General features: G+C 38.8%; 1 protein-coding gene across 1 annotated transcript in view; it reads left to right on the forward strand.

Moving 5' to 3' along the window:
- Nucleotides 1-407: 407 nt before the first annotated feature.
- The window catches only part of lrrn2 (leucine rich repeat neuronal 2), a 38482-nt gene continuing 18539 nt past the window's right edge, over nt 408-20350 (forward strand). Inside the window, exon 1 of the mRNA XM_079482938.1 lies at nt 408-479. The gene's annotated coding sequence lies outside the window, so the exon portion shown is untranslated. The remainder of the gene's footprint in view (nt 480-20350) is intronic.

Raw genomic sequence — 20350 nt, forward strand, 5'->3', positions numbered from 1 at the left:
CGTAATTGCCTGTAAAAGAGCATTTTATATGTGAAAAAGATCCACACTATGATCCACATTCAACAGCTATGCTGAGCTCTAACACACTATCCCCTACAGTAGCCTACTGCAGGGCAAAACACTGCCACAGCTCTGCCTTCTAAAAATAAAATCACTAAGAGCTATTTAGCTCGAAACAATTATTTAGGGTTATCTTTCAAATACCAACGCTCCAGCTAGCCTGCTCTCTTTGCCATTGTTCATTTCTTATTTTATGTAGTCTTCCAGCAATAATAACACAGAGTTTCGTGATTTTTCATAGGGCTTAGCCTATCTATGTTATCATCTTGCAGGTAAGTGCTGAAGTGTGTATGTGCGGATGAGACTTAGTTCATCACATAAACATCTGTTAAATTGTTCTCATGTTAGGATCGCTAATGAGCCGAAGGGTGTGACGGAGCAGATGCCTCTGAGTGAGAACGACGGAAAAAAAATGAGAGGTGAGGCTGTGAATTAAAGGAAGAGAATAAAAGAGTATGTGAAGGAGGAAAATATATACAAAACACCCTCTGTTCCGCCACGGGTCTTCAGTATTGCCAGATGTTTCCATGATTAAGATGTGAGACTAGGTGCTGCTTAGCAGATATATCTGTTGTTGCAAAGACATGCCCTTTTTACTATAACAGCAGGGTCGATTGTGTTTATTGATCTGCAACGAAGGCAATAGCATCTTGTGTTATTTACCACATGCAAACAGCTCTCTCACTCCGTATGGTTGCCAATGACAATGACATGCGTATCCTCAAACTGAATTACACGTACAGCTGATATCTTGTTTAATTTATCATTCCAGCAATGTCTCTGTCATCGAACTGCTGTAATCCCCCTTTTATTATCTCGAATTGTGCTTTGAACGAATTTAGATAATCCCTATTAAACTGGGTTTAATAAAAATGTATAGCAGCAACAGTATGGGTTTTATGTTAAAAGATTTTGAGGGAGAAAGCTCTGAAAGAAGAGATGCAAAGGTAATCTGTGGTCCTATGGAGCCCTTATATGATGACGTATGGGCATGACATAAAACTACTGGCACCAACTGGGTTTATGAATTTTTATTCGTTTAACATCTGTATTCATTTTCAGTACTAAAACACCCTGACAGTGTTTCCTGCATCATTACGGCACCTACAGGGCAAAGGCAAAACAAAATGATAATTTAACTGAGTTGTGAACTGGCAGTCTGAATAGCATGTCATGTCTTTTAGACCGTGGCAATAGAGAAGACAAAGAAATAATACAAAAATAATAATACCACTCAAAATTTGTCCTCGCTGGTTGCAAAATTCAATCAGCCACTTTATATCAACAAAATTAAATAATTGTACAACAGATTTACACTGAAAAGTCAAAAGTCTTTCATGTTATTTCTGTTATTTAATTTTTCTAAAATAAATAAGTTAATATTGAACAAGAGTTGTTTGGACTCATTAAGGTAAGAATTTAAGATATTGACTAGTTGTTCATATAGAATATGTAGTTATGGACAAGGTACTCTGCTTAAAAATAATCAAAACTATTTTGTTTTGGCCATTGTTCAAGTTTTATTTAGTCAAATTGTTGGGCATCCTTAAGAAGTACTGAAAGAATCCTTATTAGAAACGTCAAGGAATCAGAATCATTACATGCCGCCTAAATTAGACTCCGAATAATCGAATTCCAGACAATTTCCAACCTTTATAACATGCATATTTCAAATACCTGTCCACATTCACATTGATTCAGAGAAGGTCAGATGAGAGGCTTTGAGAGCGAGAAGCATACTTGCCAGTTTATTTATTTTGATGAGCCATATGGGATTATATACAGCTACTGTATATGGACCGCAGGCAGGAGGTTTGACCTCTCTCTTTCTCTCTCTCGCACTCTCTCTCTCTCTCTCACACACACATCCACAGGCAAGGGCTGACTTCTGGCTACACGGATATACCAGCACAGCAAATGACCCGTGTGTGTTGTGCATGTGTGTAATGAGGTCATAAGGGCTGCTGGACATCACCCCGTGTCCTCTTTGAAGAGAGCAAATGATCTCAGGGCAGGACAAATCACAGACATCTGTATTATAGAGAACGACAAAAATTGCACTGTCACAACACAGACCGTCACTGCGCACGCACCCAACCCGTCCTCTGTATGTCTGATTTCTCTAGCCACACGCATGAACAAATCTGCTGAAGTAGCTTAGAAATCAAAGGAAATAACTGTGAATGACAGGATTGCAATGTAACTGCTTCTTGCAGTGTCTACATACGGCTCAATGCTCAGTCGTCTTGGAGGCATTCTATATAATGTAGTGAAGTAGACTGTAAACAGAGTATATTGCACATTGTATCGGCAAAGGCATTGTATGCAACACTGTCAAACAGGGAAACATTTTGTGCTGGGAGTGGTATGGATAGGTCTGTGGGAGATGATGAACAGAGTGCTACTCATGAGCCTCAAGGGCATATCTGTCTGCCATTTCGCAGCTTGATGATGATCGCAGACAGTGACACCGAAACAACTCGAACAGATTAATCAGGTGCGCAGCCATTGAGATTTCATTTTAATGCTTTAATAGCTCAGCAGAACAATGCTGTCATACCTAGCTGACTTATTGGCAGTGCAATATGTATGGACCGTATAGCGACTCCTTGATCTTATCATTTCAAATCGTTGGCACTGACAAACATCACACTAACGTTGCTTTCGTGTTTTGGTCATTTATGAGATTTAAACATTTTGTTTAAGGTTGTTGGCCTCGGGGTTGGATGACATTTTTATCTTTATATACTGACTCATTTTTCTCTATTCACAATGCTCACTGCCAATTGTGAGGGTTACAGATTAATTTTTGGACAGAGAGGAAAAAATAAAAATGTGAGAGTAAGTTCAAATCTTTGCTTATTTAAAATTTAAGGTACAATAAACTTGGCTTTACAAGTCAATTCAACAAATGATACATTACTTCAAGTCATAAAAATAAATAAAGCAATTTCAACCCATCTCAACTCACTGCTGGCCAAAATTGAAAATGTTAAATAACATGACTTGTTAAGCCAAATTGATACATATTCCATGATTCCATATATTTTGAGAATATAAACATCACAAAAGTGATTGGCACCAAATAATCATTAACATTTTAATTATAAGTTTAAAAAACAGACTTTAACTTACTTAAATATAACTTTAGTTACATTGCCTAAAGAAATTGGGAACAATTCATTAAAAATAAAAAGTCCCTACCACTCGAAAAATTACAAAAATAGTCTGCTTTGTCTAATGGTTGTCTTCTCGGGCGAGCATAGTTATGAATACTAAGCCATCTCTTCTCATTAATTGCTCTCACAGGCAGCTTAGCCGGGGTCATCTCTGCATTTTCAACTCAGTCCAATTAATACTAATCACAGCATCAGACTGGCTGGGTGGGAAAAATGCACTGTCAGTGGTGCTGATCATCTTGGGAATTCAATAACAATGGAAAGAAAAACATGGGACTTTTCTGCGTTCTGGCAACCTGTTTCAGAACATTGCCATCTTGCTTTAGTTTTTAGTCTTCAGCTTTGAAAACGTTTAGACAATTCGTCATTAAAATTCATTAGGCTGCCAGTTCCACAAACAGACCACGTCTTGAACAGATGGACTATTTCCCTTGTAGAATGGCCTATGGCCCGATTCGCATTTCATGCGCAAATAGGGGGCGACACGATCGCATCGGTGCCGCATCGAGATGGAAATAGTTCAACTTTGCAGAGTGCCGAGCACGCATGGCGGGTCATTTGATGCGGCGCGGCTCTTGTTTTCAACATGATTTTTAGATGTGAAATGTGAATCGGGCCTAACATGGCAGATAGAGAGAGACAGACTGGCTGCTGTCTGCAGCAGCGGCTCAGGGCATTCAAGTAATATCAGAAGGTATGCAGCTGAATTATTTATGAGGAACCCCACTACATTCAATTAAAAGGAAGAGACTCATAAACAGAATGCAGAGTGAGATCTGTTGCAGATCAAGACTTACAAAAGCAGTGATGGAAGAGAATATTTCAACTTCCATCAGAGAACAGCCATTTGTTTCTTCAACCAGGGGCGCTTTTACTGTATGTCCCAGTGGTTGATTTTTTATTACCAACAGATCTAAAGTTTTTTGTAAATGAAGGTTCTCATTAAACTGTCTTTAAAGTTTTTTTGTAAATGAAGGTTCTCATTAAACTGTCTTCAAAACTTTATATTCACCACTGTAAAAAAACGAAATATATACTGTAAAACCAAAATAGTTATATATAACAATAAAATATATAACAGTATAATAATAACATTTATAAACGAAGACAATCTTTAACAAAGACAACATTATAATTATATGAACATAATTTAAAATTAAGTTGACTGTCACACATTCTCCTGTAATGCACATTTAAGTCCAACGGTGGATATTGTTAATGGACAAATTACATAATAAGAATGTGAAAAGTGTCTTAAAGAGTGTTACAATTGACAAAAAGTGAAGAAACTGTTCTTGAGCAACTGGCTCACACATCAAAAACAATTTTAGGTGAACCTATATGAAACATGAATTCTGGCCTACCAGTACAGACAATTCTTAAATGAAACATATCTCTTGCTTATGTGCAGCCCACGTAATGTTTACAGTATTCCTAGCCAGCATCCTAAGACGTGCACGATTTCCTAATCTGCTCTTTTAGTCCATGGTTTACTCAGGCAGAACATTTGTATCACCTCCCATTTGAAGAGGAAAACATGGATGTTTATTATCCATTCAGATAAACCCTGGCCCAACCATAAAAATGAAATTATTCCCACAAGCCAAGACCATTTAAGTCATAATGGTCACACTGATATCCATAAATTGGATGGCCAGTCTCACTTCAGCACGCTGAGATTTCCATTACCGTGTAAGTCACGTTTCAAGGTTGGCATCCGTATGATATCAGAATTTAAATTTCCCCCTTTGTGAACCATTGCATCTCTTAATTTCCTGATAAGCATGATAATAGTAGCATTTAATAAGAATTCCTCCATAATAAAAGCTTTTCCAGGCAACATTTAGCAAGAGAATGATTTGTGCGCCTACGAAAATAATTGCAAGTGAATATTTCATAACGCACAAAACAGGAGAAGTAAACCCACAAACTGAAATATGAGGATGACATTTACATAAACTCTGAATTCAAAACAACTTCTGTGTGCATATTAGATGATCTTTAGAATCATGTCGTCTCTGTAAATTGCATAGAAAAGCCTAGAGCCAGAGATGTTATTAAACAAAACACAAGCACTATCACACCGTAACAGGCTGGCCAGAGGACATATTTAAGACACACGGTTAAAGTGCAAACAGGGATTTAGCTCCTTAGTCAGCCCAAAGGTAAGCTGTCAGCTACATTTATCTGCTGCTGTTATTCGCACCAGTATAATAACCAAGTGGATGCTGGCAGGTTTGCTAAATGCCTCCCTAGACAGCAGACAGTTACACGTAGGTCTCTGAATAAACACAGGTTAACTTCAGGGCACACACTCAAATGTCTCATCTTGGCATATGTACGTTCCTTTCTGAGAACAATACAAATCTTTCTTACAAAGATGAGTAATTCCCATTATTCCGGGCGAGAGCGCAGTGTGACCCTCTGCAGAGTGTCAGTGGGAATAAAGAGCTTAATGAGTGACACAAATTGAATGTTGTTCCACTCGGTCCGGGAAGGTGGTGGAAATTGAGGCAAACCTAATGAGCAGTCCGTTCCCTGCAGCGACACCTGACATCAATGGCTGGTGACAGGTCTCGCGGCGAGTGGAGAAAAGCGGGGAGGGGTGTCTTGCCCCTGTTTTGCCCAGCTCCAATGTGACTTGATCCGTCCTGCAACGGGGCATCTGTACCCTGTAAGGGACTAAATGCAGCCCGTCCCTTCCCCTCCTGCATCTCCTGAAAGATACGGACGCCTTTGATTACCTCCATCAACATCACTGCATGCACGCGCTCGTGTGCTCGTACGCTCGCACATCCCCTTCGCCCCACGTGGCCTAAGGCTATGGATGAAATTGAAGAGATGGGCCACTGCACATTCTCACAGACTATGTGGTATGTGGAAGAGAAGCAGCACTTGTTTGTTATCGGAATGCATGTTTACATCCCCACAGACCATCAAACGTCCATTAAGCTTCTGGGCCAAATGTGTAAACAAACTTATGCAACCCTGTTTGTGCATGATTGAACAAATGCAGATATGTGCTTTACAAGAGAATGGAGATACAAACATTTGCAAGTCAGTTCATATCAAATATTTAGAATGAGCCATTTTTATCATCATCAACTGAATAAGATTGCTCTAAAGAGAACTACTGTAGTTTCCAATCTTGGACCATATCTTTTTTTGTGACGTATTCCAGATAATGATTATTCCAAATATATGTCTTTTCTGCCAAAATAATTATAAAAAAGCTATTGTATATTGTGTGAAGAACAGGATTTGAACTATTTAGATTTTACTTTCAGCAGGTTTACCTAGTGTAAACCTTAAGATAAAGTTAAACATACTGTATCTTGTTGCAGTGCCAAAACTAGTTAAGACGAAATAGACAGCAATAGCTTTTTGGTTTGTGTCTGTTAAGTAAAAACTAAATATCGTACTTTGGCTTTTGTGCATCTCACAGGATTAAGTCAAAGCAACTCGTTTAGTAGGTTGGCAAACTTTTAATTAAAAATGTGTTTTTCATTCTTCAGTTCTCCATAGATATCATACATCCGTGACTACCCGGCATAGCGGTGCTGATAGGTAACGCATTGATCTAAAAGACACGCCTGATGCTGACGTCTCCCAATTTTACACTCCTACCTGCCTTCGCCTCCATTTAATTTAATGTGCCATCCTTTGCCTTAGAGCACGCTATCCTTATCTGATTCATTGAGCCATTTAAACGCGAAATTAAATTAGATTCTTCAATACGCCTGTTTCCCAAAGAGAAAGTTATGACCAGACCATTTATTAAAAGCAGACAGTTCCCATCTCAAACTTCCGCTGATTTACACAGACCAATCCACGATATAAAGACAAAAAATATCTGCCCACAGTTCACAAAACCTTTATTTTCTCCTAGAAGGTTTGGATGATGGCGAAACCACTCAAACGCAGCAGGGTTCTGTAATAACTCTGATTACACACAGGAAGTAATTGGTAAGATCTGGATGGATCCACACACTAATGTAAACTAATTTGTCATTTGGGGATTGCTCCAAGATAATTTCCCAAACACCTTCATGCAATTAGAGTGCAGTTGCAAAACATTCAGTTTGGAATGTTAGAAAGGAGATTTTCCATGCAATCGGATGCAATACGGGTCAGCGTTAATGTGCAGGGAGTACTGCCCACAAATCTTACTGAATTCAAGGACCATGTGGCTGTCAGCGGAGATCTATCCAGCTCTTATTGATGTGTAGACAAATACAGGCAGCATCGGGGCTGGAGCATTTTATTGCCCTCTTTATGGCCAGACATGTAAAAGGAGCGAGAAGCTGGGCACTTTAACGGCCTATCGTGTAAAAGACAAGCAACTGTCGAGTAAAATAAAGGAAGACATTCACAGGTTGTCTGTTAAAATATGTCAATTAGAAGAGTTTCACACGACAGACTTCCATAAAACCTAATCACAGGAAAGATTTCACTTGATGCTCGTTTCAAGTGTTACATTACATAAGCATTACATTTACAATTGAAAAACACCATTGTAAACCTAACCTGTATAGCTTTAATACATGCATTTCTCATCCAGAACCAATGAGGTCTATAATAATAAAAGAATGCTATCCATTAGAATTTTCATTTCTTTTTGCACATGGACTCTCATTTGTTTTTGAGCCAATCAGCTGAGCGATAAATGACATATCAGCACTAACCACTATTCTGCAGGAAAAGGACAGTTTCGATTAGATGATGCCATCACAAGAAAGCACACAGCTTGCAATATGGCTTTCTGATAATCCTGAGAACACACAAGGCATTACAATTCGTCTTTGTGTACAAAATATGCTGCTATGTCAGAATCATTTGGCGATAAGAATTGGTCAGACATTTCACGCTGTAGTAGGGTTGTCACCGTACCATAAACATATATGAACATACAAAGTAGTATCATGGTGCTGTGCCATGTTCATAATTGATATCTACAAAATAAACCATATTCCCTATAACATTTCTTTGTACCCCACGTTTAAATTTGAAGTAACACAAATTCACTAATGACAGCCACTGTCAAAAGTTAAATGTTCTAAAAGCTAAAATAATAAAAGGAGAAAATTTTCCATAGGTCTGCAGACAGGAGTATTACTAAGCTTGAGAGTTAAATGTGAGGGTCGGTGGTGTTACTCAGACTGGGTCAGTCTGCCTCAGGTGTTCTATACCTGAAACATTTGGAAGATGAACTGAAGCTGGTGTTTTCTTTTAAAAGCAGGAACTTCATCCATAATGAATAAGGAAGCAGCAGGCACAGAAAACTGTTCTTTATGTTAAAGTTTTCACTTTTTAAGCTAAAATTGTCTAGGAGCTGATGGAATTGGTTCATACAGCATATTTTAGGGAGAGAAATAGGTCGGCAAATTTTCTGTCTTTTCCAGCAGCAGATATTTAAGCAGTTTAATTGAATGGAAAAAAACAGATTTACATGACATATACTGTTTTATGCATATCAAAAATGCTGGGTAGTCTATCTGCCACAAAAAGTTTTATGTGCACAAGCAAAAAACAACATCAAAGTAAGAACAGATCAGGTTCAGAAATATATAGAGAACTTGCCCCTCAGTGAGCTAACATTACTATAACATTTACATTTAGTCATTTTAGCAGACACTGCATAAGTGCAGTAAAACTGGTCTTATATAGCCACCACAGTATAGAAAGAGTAGAGAAGAAATAGAAGTCAGTACTAATCGGTCAGGTGTTGACAGAATAGATGTGTTTTCAGCCGTTCTTAAAGATGGCTACAGAATCTGATGATCTTGTAGCAGCGGGCAGATCATTCCGCAAACGTGGAACAGATCCAGAGAACGTACGTTGGAGTGATTTAATCCCTTTATGGGATGGCACTACGAGACGTTGTTTGTTTGCAGAGCTTAGGGATCTGGAGGGTACTTAAGTCTGTATTAGCTAGTGAAGATATGGGGGTACCGAACCAGTGGTGGTCTTGTAGGCCAAGAGCAGAGCTTTGAATTTGATGGGAGCGACTATAAGGAGCCAATATAACTTAATGAAGAGAGGAGTGACGTGTGCTCTCTTCGGTTCATTGAAAACCACTTTTGCGCTGTATTCTGGATGATCTATAGAGGTTTTATTGTGAAAGCTGGCAGTCCAGCTAGTTAGCATTGCAATAGTCCAGTCTGGACAGGACGAGAGCCTGGACTAGGACTTGCGTAGCATGCTCGGACAGGAAAAGTCTAATTTTCCAAATGTTGTAGAGGATGAATCTACAGGACCGGGTGGTGCTGGCAACATGATCTGTGAAGTTTAGCTGATCATCAAGCAGTTTCCACTGTTTTTGCAAGGTTCAGCTGCAGGTGATGGTCCTTAATCCAGAGTGAAATGTCATTCAGGCATGCTAAAATGAGTGCAGAAACAGTCAGATCGTCAGGTTGAAATGCCAGGCGGAGTTGTTTATCATCCGCATAGCAGTGATAGGAAAAGCTACGTTTCGGAATAAAAGAACCTAGGGATGTCATGTATACAGAAAAGAGCAACGGTCCAATCACTGAGCCCTGAGGCACCCTTGTATTGAGATGTTGGGACTCAGAGACCTCACCACTCCAGGAGAGGTAAGACCATTGTAGCACTATTCCAGAGACAACCATAGCCTTGAGGGTCGACAGGAGGATGTGATGGTAAACTGTGTTAAAGGGAGCATATAGATCCAGCAGGGTGAGTACAGATGTGGTAGTTGTTTAAAAAAGCAAATCAATCACGAGACTAGACGAGGACGAATGCAACTTCAACACATGACACGGTGGTAGTAAACAAACCAACGTTTCCAAGCAACGACACTGTGCTAAACTCAAAAAGACAAGAATTAATACACTTATGCGCTTCTGCTGACTTCTGCTTCTCTTTCTTATCAATTTTCCCTTTAGCACGTTTTGTACTATGGCCAGTAGAATGTAGTCAAATGTCCCTTCGCATAATAGCTGATCAGAGGATGGAGAAGCATCTGAGTGACAGCTCTGACATTTCAGCACAGTGCCAGGAGAGAGAGCGATGCAGATTAAATGAAAGACCCCTCAGGTGCCCCCTCTCAGCGAGCACTGGAGAGGAACATTTGCATTTAATTGAATGCAACGAACTTGCAGCGGCCTCACCCCCACTCACCTCCCACTTTTTCTTTGCCATCTCCATTTCTATGTGGAGTCCCACTCAAATCGCACTGCATAAATCTTTATTGGTTAACGCAGACAGGTGGCACAGAGGGCTATAAGCACAAGTAACAGATAGAACTGTGGCTTGGCTTTTTTCCTAATGTATGAAAGCTGCTTAGTACAACAGATGATCATTTTGACTGACTGTGGACCCTGGGTTTGGTTATCATTACCATGTGCATTGCTGCCAAATGATAGCATTAAAAATTGTACTGATATAAATTTTAATAAACCAGAAAGCTGGGTTATGCACATAGCAAATCCGGTTTCAATGGGTCAACTTGGATTAATTTAGGACTCTAGAGAAAAGCAGGGTGAATGGCATAATCAATCTGAATGCGCAATACATTTTTCTAGCAGAACAATGATATATTTAAACATCTTAAATAAGTTTGAACTTATTAGTAAATACTACTCAAAGGTTGGCATCAGTATAAAAACACTTATACTGCCTCAAGATTATTTTAATATGAAATAATATAATAATATTAAATAATATAATACAATTATACAAACAACATTTTTAAATAAAATTATAAAATTATTTTAATAAATTATTACACTCTAAAAGGTACATTTTATAAAATGTTTAAATTATTTAATATTTAATTTTAGTTACAGTAAAGTTGACATGAACAAAATCAAGTGGGAGGGGCTTGGATTGACTGTCGAAACTCGATGATCTAAAACATCTCAATGTGTCAGAACACAGGAACCAATAAACCAAGGCTTTAACTCCAGTAATCTACACTTAATTTATGAAACCACGTGGTACAGCTGTGAAAATGTGCTAAATCTGTTTTGTGCGCAGCTAGCTACTTGCACAACCATCTTGTTGTTCATAGAATACAATCTAAAAACTTTTGCCATCTTAACCAATTTGTTGCTGCTGCTAAATACATCCCAGCCAAAACCTATCATTTTTACAGAGAGCTTGCAATCATGCCGTAATCGATGTGAACTTACAGAAGGCAACATAGAGCCTAAAGTGAGTGAAAATCATAGTGTTTTCCAAGTCCTGTTGTCTAACCGCTGCGCTACAATCTCTGTTTAAATCAAGGACTCACATAACTAAAGCACACCGAGAGGAGAAGTGTCACCTTTTGCACCATCTGTTTGAAAATTCAGGCACTGTGATCAATTGGACCCAGATAAAAACAATAGAAAGCAGAAATTACAGTGTGAGGAGTGTCTCGGCCCTTTGGCCGGCCAATTACACAAATGCCATTGATCGCTGAAGCTCTTTTGAGGCACAAGTCATGAGGATGGCTTTTTTGAATGGGTATGGATTTTTCTCCACTGGTTTTCCCTTTTCGACTCCAAAAGAAGGGATTGAAGCCAATGAGAAAGGACAGGCAAGCTGACTCACAGGAGGTTGGCTTGTTACAAGGTCTGATCAACTCAGCCATGGAGGGAGACATTGTAGAACTGAAAGCCTCTGTGGGTGGAGCCTACACACAGATTTTACACCATTTAGAAAAGAACTGTGCTAAATATCCCAGAATTTCTGTGGACAGCAGTTAAGTCATGGGTGAGATATCTTTGGCGTACCAGCTTTACTGCAATTACAATTAGTAATAGTATTTAGCATTCCCCTCACAAAAATAATCATTCTTTCGTGCAGTAAGATTATCTTAAACCAGGACTATGCCTAAGTTAAATTTGGATATTTAAGTCGTTTTAAAAAAACATACCTTACAAAAAACGTTACTGACGTTACCAAAATTCATACTGTATTGTTGTCTTTTCAGCATGGATGTGTTTGATACCTCACAAAAATAAATCTCTACAACATACCTGCATCAATACAATGTGCCAATAATAACAAATTAGACAACAGCATCCAAATATCACAGTGTTTCTTAAGCATGCTGCCACTCAAATACAAAAACTCCATTTTACCTCTAAATCTTTGTACGTTATGGCAGCTTAAACTAATCTCCCTTTAACAAGAGAATGTCAGCTCATTACTGAGAAGTCTGTCTGCTGTCAAACTGCAGTCGAGGGCAAGGGTTTCACTAGCTCCATGTGCGGCATTCCGACCGCCTCCCACCAGGGATGGATTATGATTTTGCTGAGCCCTGTGCACAGACTTTTCAAAGGCCCCCTGGCATCATATTTTACGAAAAAGGTGTTGCACCTATGCCCAAACACACATGACTGAGGGAGTAGATCGCACCGAACGCATCTTTACGTCTAAAAAACGCATGACACAGCGATCAGGAATGGTTTGATAAAGCGCAGTGCGAACCGCGAGGGTCTCATGGCACTCTTTTGATAACAGAAATTGCCAAATGCCAACTTGCTATTGTAAGCAAAAGCTTACGACCCTTGTCCAGACTTTGGGGTCTTCTGATTCGTCAACTGCTGTGGAACTGACATTTATGAGCTTTGTCTTAGTGTAAAATTAGAAATTATTTAATAAAAAAACCATGGCGCTTATGTGAGAGATGCTGCAATGGATAAGAGACCCAGGCATAACAGTTAAACACCTCTGTATAGAGCATGTTTACATAGAAAAACAATTTAAAAGTAGTTCAGAAGAATCGAAAAACGTCGTCGGTGTAAAATGCACAAAATCAACACAAATTGGTTTATTTGTATTTCGCGGTACCCAACACCTAAAATAAGCTTCTGACCTCTCAAACTCATATTACGTGGGAAAAGGCTTATTCCTTGGATAATTTACATTCAAGACGACAAGCATTTTACAGTCCATGCATTACAAATTAAGCAATATCAATCACCGTAGCATTTAACGTTACTTAATAAAAAGTTGGTTTTAACTTAGCTGAGAGGTTTAATTTCGTTATTTCCTCAGAGAAATCTCTTCCACAATGTAATCCAAATCCAGCTGTCTCACAAGACTGCATTCGATTGCCATTAAAGACGGCGAACTGAGATGTCTTTGACGATTTTTGTGGTTTTAAACTCATTTTTGTTATTTTGCCAACAACTGTTTTCTACACGTGACCTCTGGAAGCTTTTACCACACAGTGAAGTGTGGCATACAGCATGGCATGCTTTAGGATTATTTATTTGATTTATTTTCTGCTACGTTTAATACACAACTGCAAAAATAATCCCTTAATTCCACAGTTATCAGCGCTATTCTATTGCATTAAATTTGCCAGGGCCCCCTGCAGGTCTAGTGCCCTGGGCACGTGCCCCGTAGGCCCCTTGCGTTAATCCATCCCTCCCCACGTGACTCCACTGTGATGTGTGGAGGATCTGACTCATCCCGTTGAGAGAAACATCGGTTAAAATCCTTGCCGCAATGAACGACGTGCACTAATGATTAATAATTACGTTTAATTAGCCTTCGACAGTTAGCCCTCATATCTCGGTGAGTTGATAAACACGCTTGCTCTGGCCCTGACAGATTCGTTCATTAATCTTCTCCGAACGCGGTGTGCGAGGCAGGTGAAGGCTAGTGTGCAGAACGCAGGGCGTGTGTGCAAGCGCGTGTTTTACATACTGCAGTGACAACCTACCTCAACAGTATGTCACACAGAGGTAAACCACACTTGCTGGAGTTCTTCTTTCTCAGGGCTCTTTCTTTTCCGTTTGATCTTGACAACAAATCAGACACTCTCCTGCAGACCTAACTCCCCTCAGCCTTGTTGCCTGGAATGAACCACAAATCACAAGATGACATTTGAAAAACCTAGCATTGTGACATCTTTTATGGTCTTCTACTACGGGAGAAGGTCGTGTTGCCTCCATTTGCTTGAGACATAGCTTCAAACACCTTGAACCGAAATTACCAAAGTATTTCTGTCATTATGTTTTATTAAAGAGCAGCCTTCTTCTAACATCTCCTATGAAAAATGTCAAAAGGTTACATGAGCGATCATTTTCATATAACTTGCGCAAGAATGCATGTTTTTTCCCTTCAGCTAAACCAATGTCAGCAGATATGAGTGTCAGAATGATTGACAGGCAGAGAGAAGTTCTGATTGGCTAAAGTTTCTGAATTGTCAAAAAGGTGCCTGGTCTCTCTGTGCTGTTAACAGAGCCTAGGGCTGTCACATAGACAGGTGTGATATCTCAAGACAGCGGTTTCAGAGATATCTGTCATATAAAAGGAGACATTTTATAGTATGTAGCGTTTTTAAAAAATCACTTTAAAATTGCCAGACTTGAATGCATATGACAGCTATATTACTGATACAAAATGGAAGATTAATTTTAGAAATTATGTCTTTCGGTTTCCTTAAGAAAAATCATCAGAGATGGGGTCTCTTTAATATCTCAATTATTTCTCTTGGACATCAAGATTGCACAGGGAGCAAACTTCAGCTTAAAAGTGAGGATCTATTGGCAGAAATGCAATATAATATACATAACTATGTTTCCAAAAGTGTATAAAGATTGTACATAATGAAACATTGTCTGAATTGGAAAATCTAAGCCAAGCTTATGACATTGTTGAGATCTCTCCTGAAGCTTTTAAGTAAGACATTTGGTAGATGTCTGGTTCTTTTCTCAGAAGAAGTATTTGAAACACAGGAGACTTGTAAGGGGATCCTCAAAAAATGGCACATTGGCTCTTTAAGTAAGCTTTTTAATGTATACATTGTTCTGAATATACTTGTATTCAATTATGACTTGAACATAACATGGCCTTTCATATTCACGCATAGGCCCGCTGAGTCTAGATGAAGACTTTTAATTACAATTTTCTCGCTTTTATTTCCACAGCTTGTAAAAACAATAGCTTAAAACACAATACAAACAAACAGCCATGCCTGTCTGCAATTCAGCTCTGGAACCAATCATAACACAGCTGAACATTCTCAAAGCCTTGCTACTTATAAAAGTGAATTACCGCACTTTACTTAAAGATTAATTCAATCATCCTCATTAATTCTCAAATATATTTAATAAATTGCTGGCTGTAGACTTCTTACGCAGTATTCCTTTGAGACTTATCAATATTCCAAGCTGAAATGAAGAAATGAAAAACTCTCAGAAGGTTTGCTTCAGACTCCATTTTCTAAAAAACCATTGGTGGGTAATAGGATAAACTCATTTAAAGATGTCACTGACAAATTCAGACCTCATTAAATGCAATTTAGAGCACACGCTGGGTTGTATATTGGACATGTTCCCAATTTGGAAATCTGACATATGGAAAGACATTAACGCTTGCATGCATGAATTATGGAACCTTAGTCCGGATGTGTTTTTATTGCTTTTAGGGCCTGAAAAATAAGATCTAGAATTTTAATAACTAATGTAGTTTACTTGTTATTTGGTTATTTTGCATGTAGTCAGAAATAATCTACCGGGATTCTATACTTTGTGGATGTGTACCAGAAGTTTGGGCCACAAAAGCGAACACGCGCAGTAATGTTAATTTTGTTGTTATTTTGAAACCATATAGGTACCGTTTGTTTATATTTGTCATAATATATCAGATTCCCGTATATATGCATAAGTTCGAGTGTCTGATTCACAGTAGGTATTTATGTCAATTATATATGCACGTTGCTTCTTATCAGCTACATTGAGAAACTTCTACACTCGCTCTTTTCAATAAAATTATAGTCTTCATTTCGGAAGCAAGCTAAGAGGGTCCTTGTCCTCTGTAACTTACAGATGAATTGGGTCGTGGGTCATAACTGGCTTCCATGTAACATTATCACACGCTTGTCAGAGGAGATCCGAAAGCAGAGGCATTACAGTGTTGTCGGTTATGCGTGCTGAGGTCACACTCACAAGTTGTGTCATATACAGTTTCGCCTCTGATTAATGGAGGTTATACATGATAAGCAAAGACATCTCATTTCTGATGAAGCTGAAGAGTGCGGTAATAAATAGGCTGCTGGCATTACTGCGGTGCCATCTGTTCTTATTGCACGCTATGGTAAATCAATTTATCAGACCTATATCACAGTGGTGTTTACTGTTAAGAACAAGCATACAGGAGAGACTTCTTCAGATAGAGAGAGTGTGTGGTTACACCCAGGTCCACGGCTCTGTCATCACACTAATAGCCTCAGCCTTGTGTAGATAGATGACTGCAGCTGAGCAGTGGATTTTACCGCATGCTCTCGTCTCTTCTTTTTTCTCATTTTCTGAGTGGGCTGGTGGGGGGTGTCTGATTTACGGCCCTCTCATCTTCTCAATCCATTCTAAACTTCAGGCCATTCCTTTCACTTTTTCTCATTTGTCTGTTTTGATGAATAGCATGTCTTTCCGTAGGAACGAAAATGTGCAAATAAGAATTCTTTAACTTCTTGGATGAGAATAGTTGGTTAGCAAATTTAGGTTTTTGTTCTGAGAAACAGATCCGAGAAATCTCATAAGTTCCAGAAAAGATCTCAAACTGTGCTCAGATTTGTTCACACATGTCTACGATCAAAATTCAAATATTTCAGTTTAAACTTTTCTCAACCAAACCATTCTATCTGATCTGTGTACTTGTAAACATCAGGCGACAGAGGTCAATGGAAAAGCCGCTGTGACCTAAGATGCAGAGCCCACAAGATGCTGATCACAGAGAGGAAACATGTGCGTGCATGCACGCATGCACACACACACACATGCACACAGAGAGAGAGAGACAGAGGATCTTTCCACAAATAGCTGTAAACACACTTAAAAAAGCCCCACAGTGGGCTTGGTGCCATCTCCATCCACTTCACCTCTCCTTCACCTTGAGGAATGAAATCTCTCTAAGAACAGCATTGGATTTTCAGGTTGATGCTAATTGAATTTTGGCCCAGTTAGTTTAACAGGGCAGCACTTCTAGCGAACAGCACTTCCCATAACAGTAAGGGAGGATTTTGCAGACTTGGCAACCGCAGAGACAATAAATTACACCTTTGCTAATGTATCTCTTCTGCTGTTTCTGGGGCTTGTGAAATTGAGCATCTGCGAATTAAGAATTATTCGAAAATTACACGCGTTAAATTCTTGCAATTCAACATCATTAAATTTAAAGAAATTTAAAGAAAACATGAAATAAAAAATGCACCCACTTAAACTAGAAAGTGGGCGGTTCCCGTTGACTTGAAAATGTTTTCAAGAATCCTGGCACTTGGAAACGAAATGTATGCAAATGTTTGTGCGTGTAGGGGAAAACAGACATTAATGTTTGTGATCAGCACAATTATATTTTGGAAAGAACTGTTCCTCTCATTTCTGCATAGTTTACTATTCTACAGCTTTAGTTTCACACACACACACACACACACACGCACGCACGCACACACACACACACACACACACACACACACACACACAGAGAGTGTGGGTTTATTCAGCAGCTAATAGCTGCCATAAATCATTTCATTGATGAAATGCAATTACCAAGTATTGCCAAAGCTTTTAAAAGCCCTAAATAAAAGCACATGCATGGTTTTTGTGTGGTTCTGACAAGCAGAGTCTAAGGAATCATGTTGAGAGTATAGCTGAAGATGAATGCTTATGATGTTGTGATGTATTGCGAAGCAATTTTGGGCCACAATGAACCTGCCAGCGAGAGTCTTTAGGCCGAGTCATCACTATTTGAGAGAGGATACAATGCAGCACTTCACAGCATAGCAAAAAGGAATATACACTTGAACATGAATTCATAAATGTCCTCAAAATGTACCGAGTCAGTCAACAGCAACAAAACCAATAGAGAGAGGATGTCATTTTGCTGGTCTCAGCACATTTTGGGTGGCATACAGAACTGATCTAAATGAAAACCGCATGTCAGGCAGATGCCAGGGAATAATCTGTTTGAAGAAGAAAAGGTGCATCTGTACTGGAGGGTGTCATCTTGAGATCTCACATCATCTCTCTGTATATCTGCTGTAAGCACTATTCGGAAAGGATTTGTTTCCTAAACAACTGTATATGTGATTTAATCATAACAACATGTATGAAGAAGATATTTCAAACGGCATTGTTCAAAATATCTTCTTTCATGTTCTGCAGAAGAAAGACATAAAGGTTTGAAATGACAAGAGGGTGAGTAAATGACAGAATTTTCATTTTTGGGTGAACTATCTCTTTAAGGTCATGTTTATACATGGCGTTACACCGGTCATTATTAGCGATCCATGATTAGGCCCTTTTAGTAATTGAATGTACTTTTATGTTGGATGAAATGCCAACAGTATCTTGCACCAGCTTTCATTGATCTAAAAAAGCTGGAAAAACCTAAAATCCAAATTGAAGGTGCACAAAAAATGCAGCTTTATTTACAGCACTCAACAGTCAAAATAAATGAGCAGAATCGTAAAAAAATAATATACTGCAATCACTGACATTCCCGTCTGGACAGCATTGGATTTTTCAAAGGAGCACTGAGTTGGCAAAAAAAAAATGTCAGCAATTTGCATTGTGATCTTTCTGAGGTTGTGTATTTTCGAAAAATATAATTGAAACGGTTTTATCATACACACTCCAGGATGCCATAGATCATTAACAGAATGCGTTATAAACATTAGCCACCTCCAGGCTTTCATCACCTTTAGACATCAGTCTCTAAAAACCAAGTCACCATCATGTTTTGTATGCATAATGAAAGTCAACCAAGGGGGTAAAATCAAATAAATACAAGCGTAAATAAACTACACGCTTAGTAGTGACAATTCCTGTTAGCATGAGCTTGCAATTGCTAGTACGCTCTAAAAATCACTGCACAACACATTACAAAGACAAAATGCGCTTTATATTAGCTTGTATCCCCCTTATAATTTGCCACATTGTGTTTTACTGCAAACCGTCCTATTGACCGAGGTGCACTGTTGCCCTCCTGCACAAAAACACACAGCGCTAAAGGACTGAGAGAAAGGCTAGTCTCACACGCTAGTATTGTTATTGATTTTTCAAACAATCTGTGAACAGATCGACCCCGCTGGGTTGACATTGCTTTTATGTGCTAACTCTAATTAACATTATAGCACATAGGCTGCTATCCTAGGAGTCCTGAGCTAAAAAAGCAGCCTCAGCACACTAACTTAATTCTTCCCTGGCCCGAGCAAAGGGTTGACAGATCTTCTGCTCTCTCTCTGACCCCCGGTCTCTGGCAGGCTATCTTCTGCTATGTGTCAGGCCGCTTAATCGATGACCCATTTGCAGATCACTCTGCAGTGTAGGCTAAGCGAAGGTTATTTACTGCAGAGCTCAAAGAACCAATCTAATTAACAAAAAGCACATCTTTACCACCAAAAAAACTAAAATTCTACTGCCGGATGACATCCAGCGCTAGACATTTGGGATCACTTACTATGGAAGCCAATAAATAAATAAACTATTTTGCTTGTTTTCAAGTACAACTGTTAAAACAGTATTTGAACATATATTTCAAATAATTGTATACAGATAATCAGATTTGCTTATTATAACTTGAAAACGTTTTTATGGTTTCATAATTACATGTTAAGGAAAATTACAACACAATGTCAGCAATCTCAAAAAAACTGAACTATTTTGTAAAATCTCATTTAGGCATTTTAGTAAGATCAGAGGTGTCGAGAGAGAGACTTGCAATGGCGTTGATGCGAATTCAGAGCACTGGCGGTTCATGGGGCCTTTTAATAGTTCCCGGAAGTTACCAGCAATTCATGGAGTTGCAGCTAAACAGGCCGATTGAGATGAACTATTAACACATTTTAAGATGTCATTTAAAGAATAAAAAAATGTAAGAAATGAACAATTTTAATAAAAAACAACTTCATGTAACTTTTTGAAGGCTCCATGAATCATGTGATGCCCCGGATTTTTTTAAGTTCTGTTGTCGCAACTCTCTCTCTCAATGGCTCGGAGTAAAATTTACTTTTGCGTCAGTGACGTTAGGGTTAGAGGCAGGGCTTCAATATTGCTTATTTTCTAAACATACGTTTTTATGCGATTCACAGCGTACAAATTCATGCGAATAAGCCACCTCATAAAACAGTTACAAGTCTCACTGGAATCAGG

Source organism: Barbatula barbatula (assembly GCF_947034865.1).
Source record: "Barbatula barbatula genome assembly, chromosome: 20".
Taxonomy (NCBI): Eukaryota; Metazoa; Chordata; class Actinopteri; order Cypriniformes; family Nemacheilidae; genus Barbatula; species Barbatula barbatula.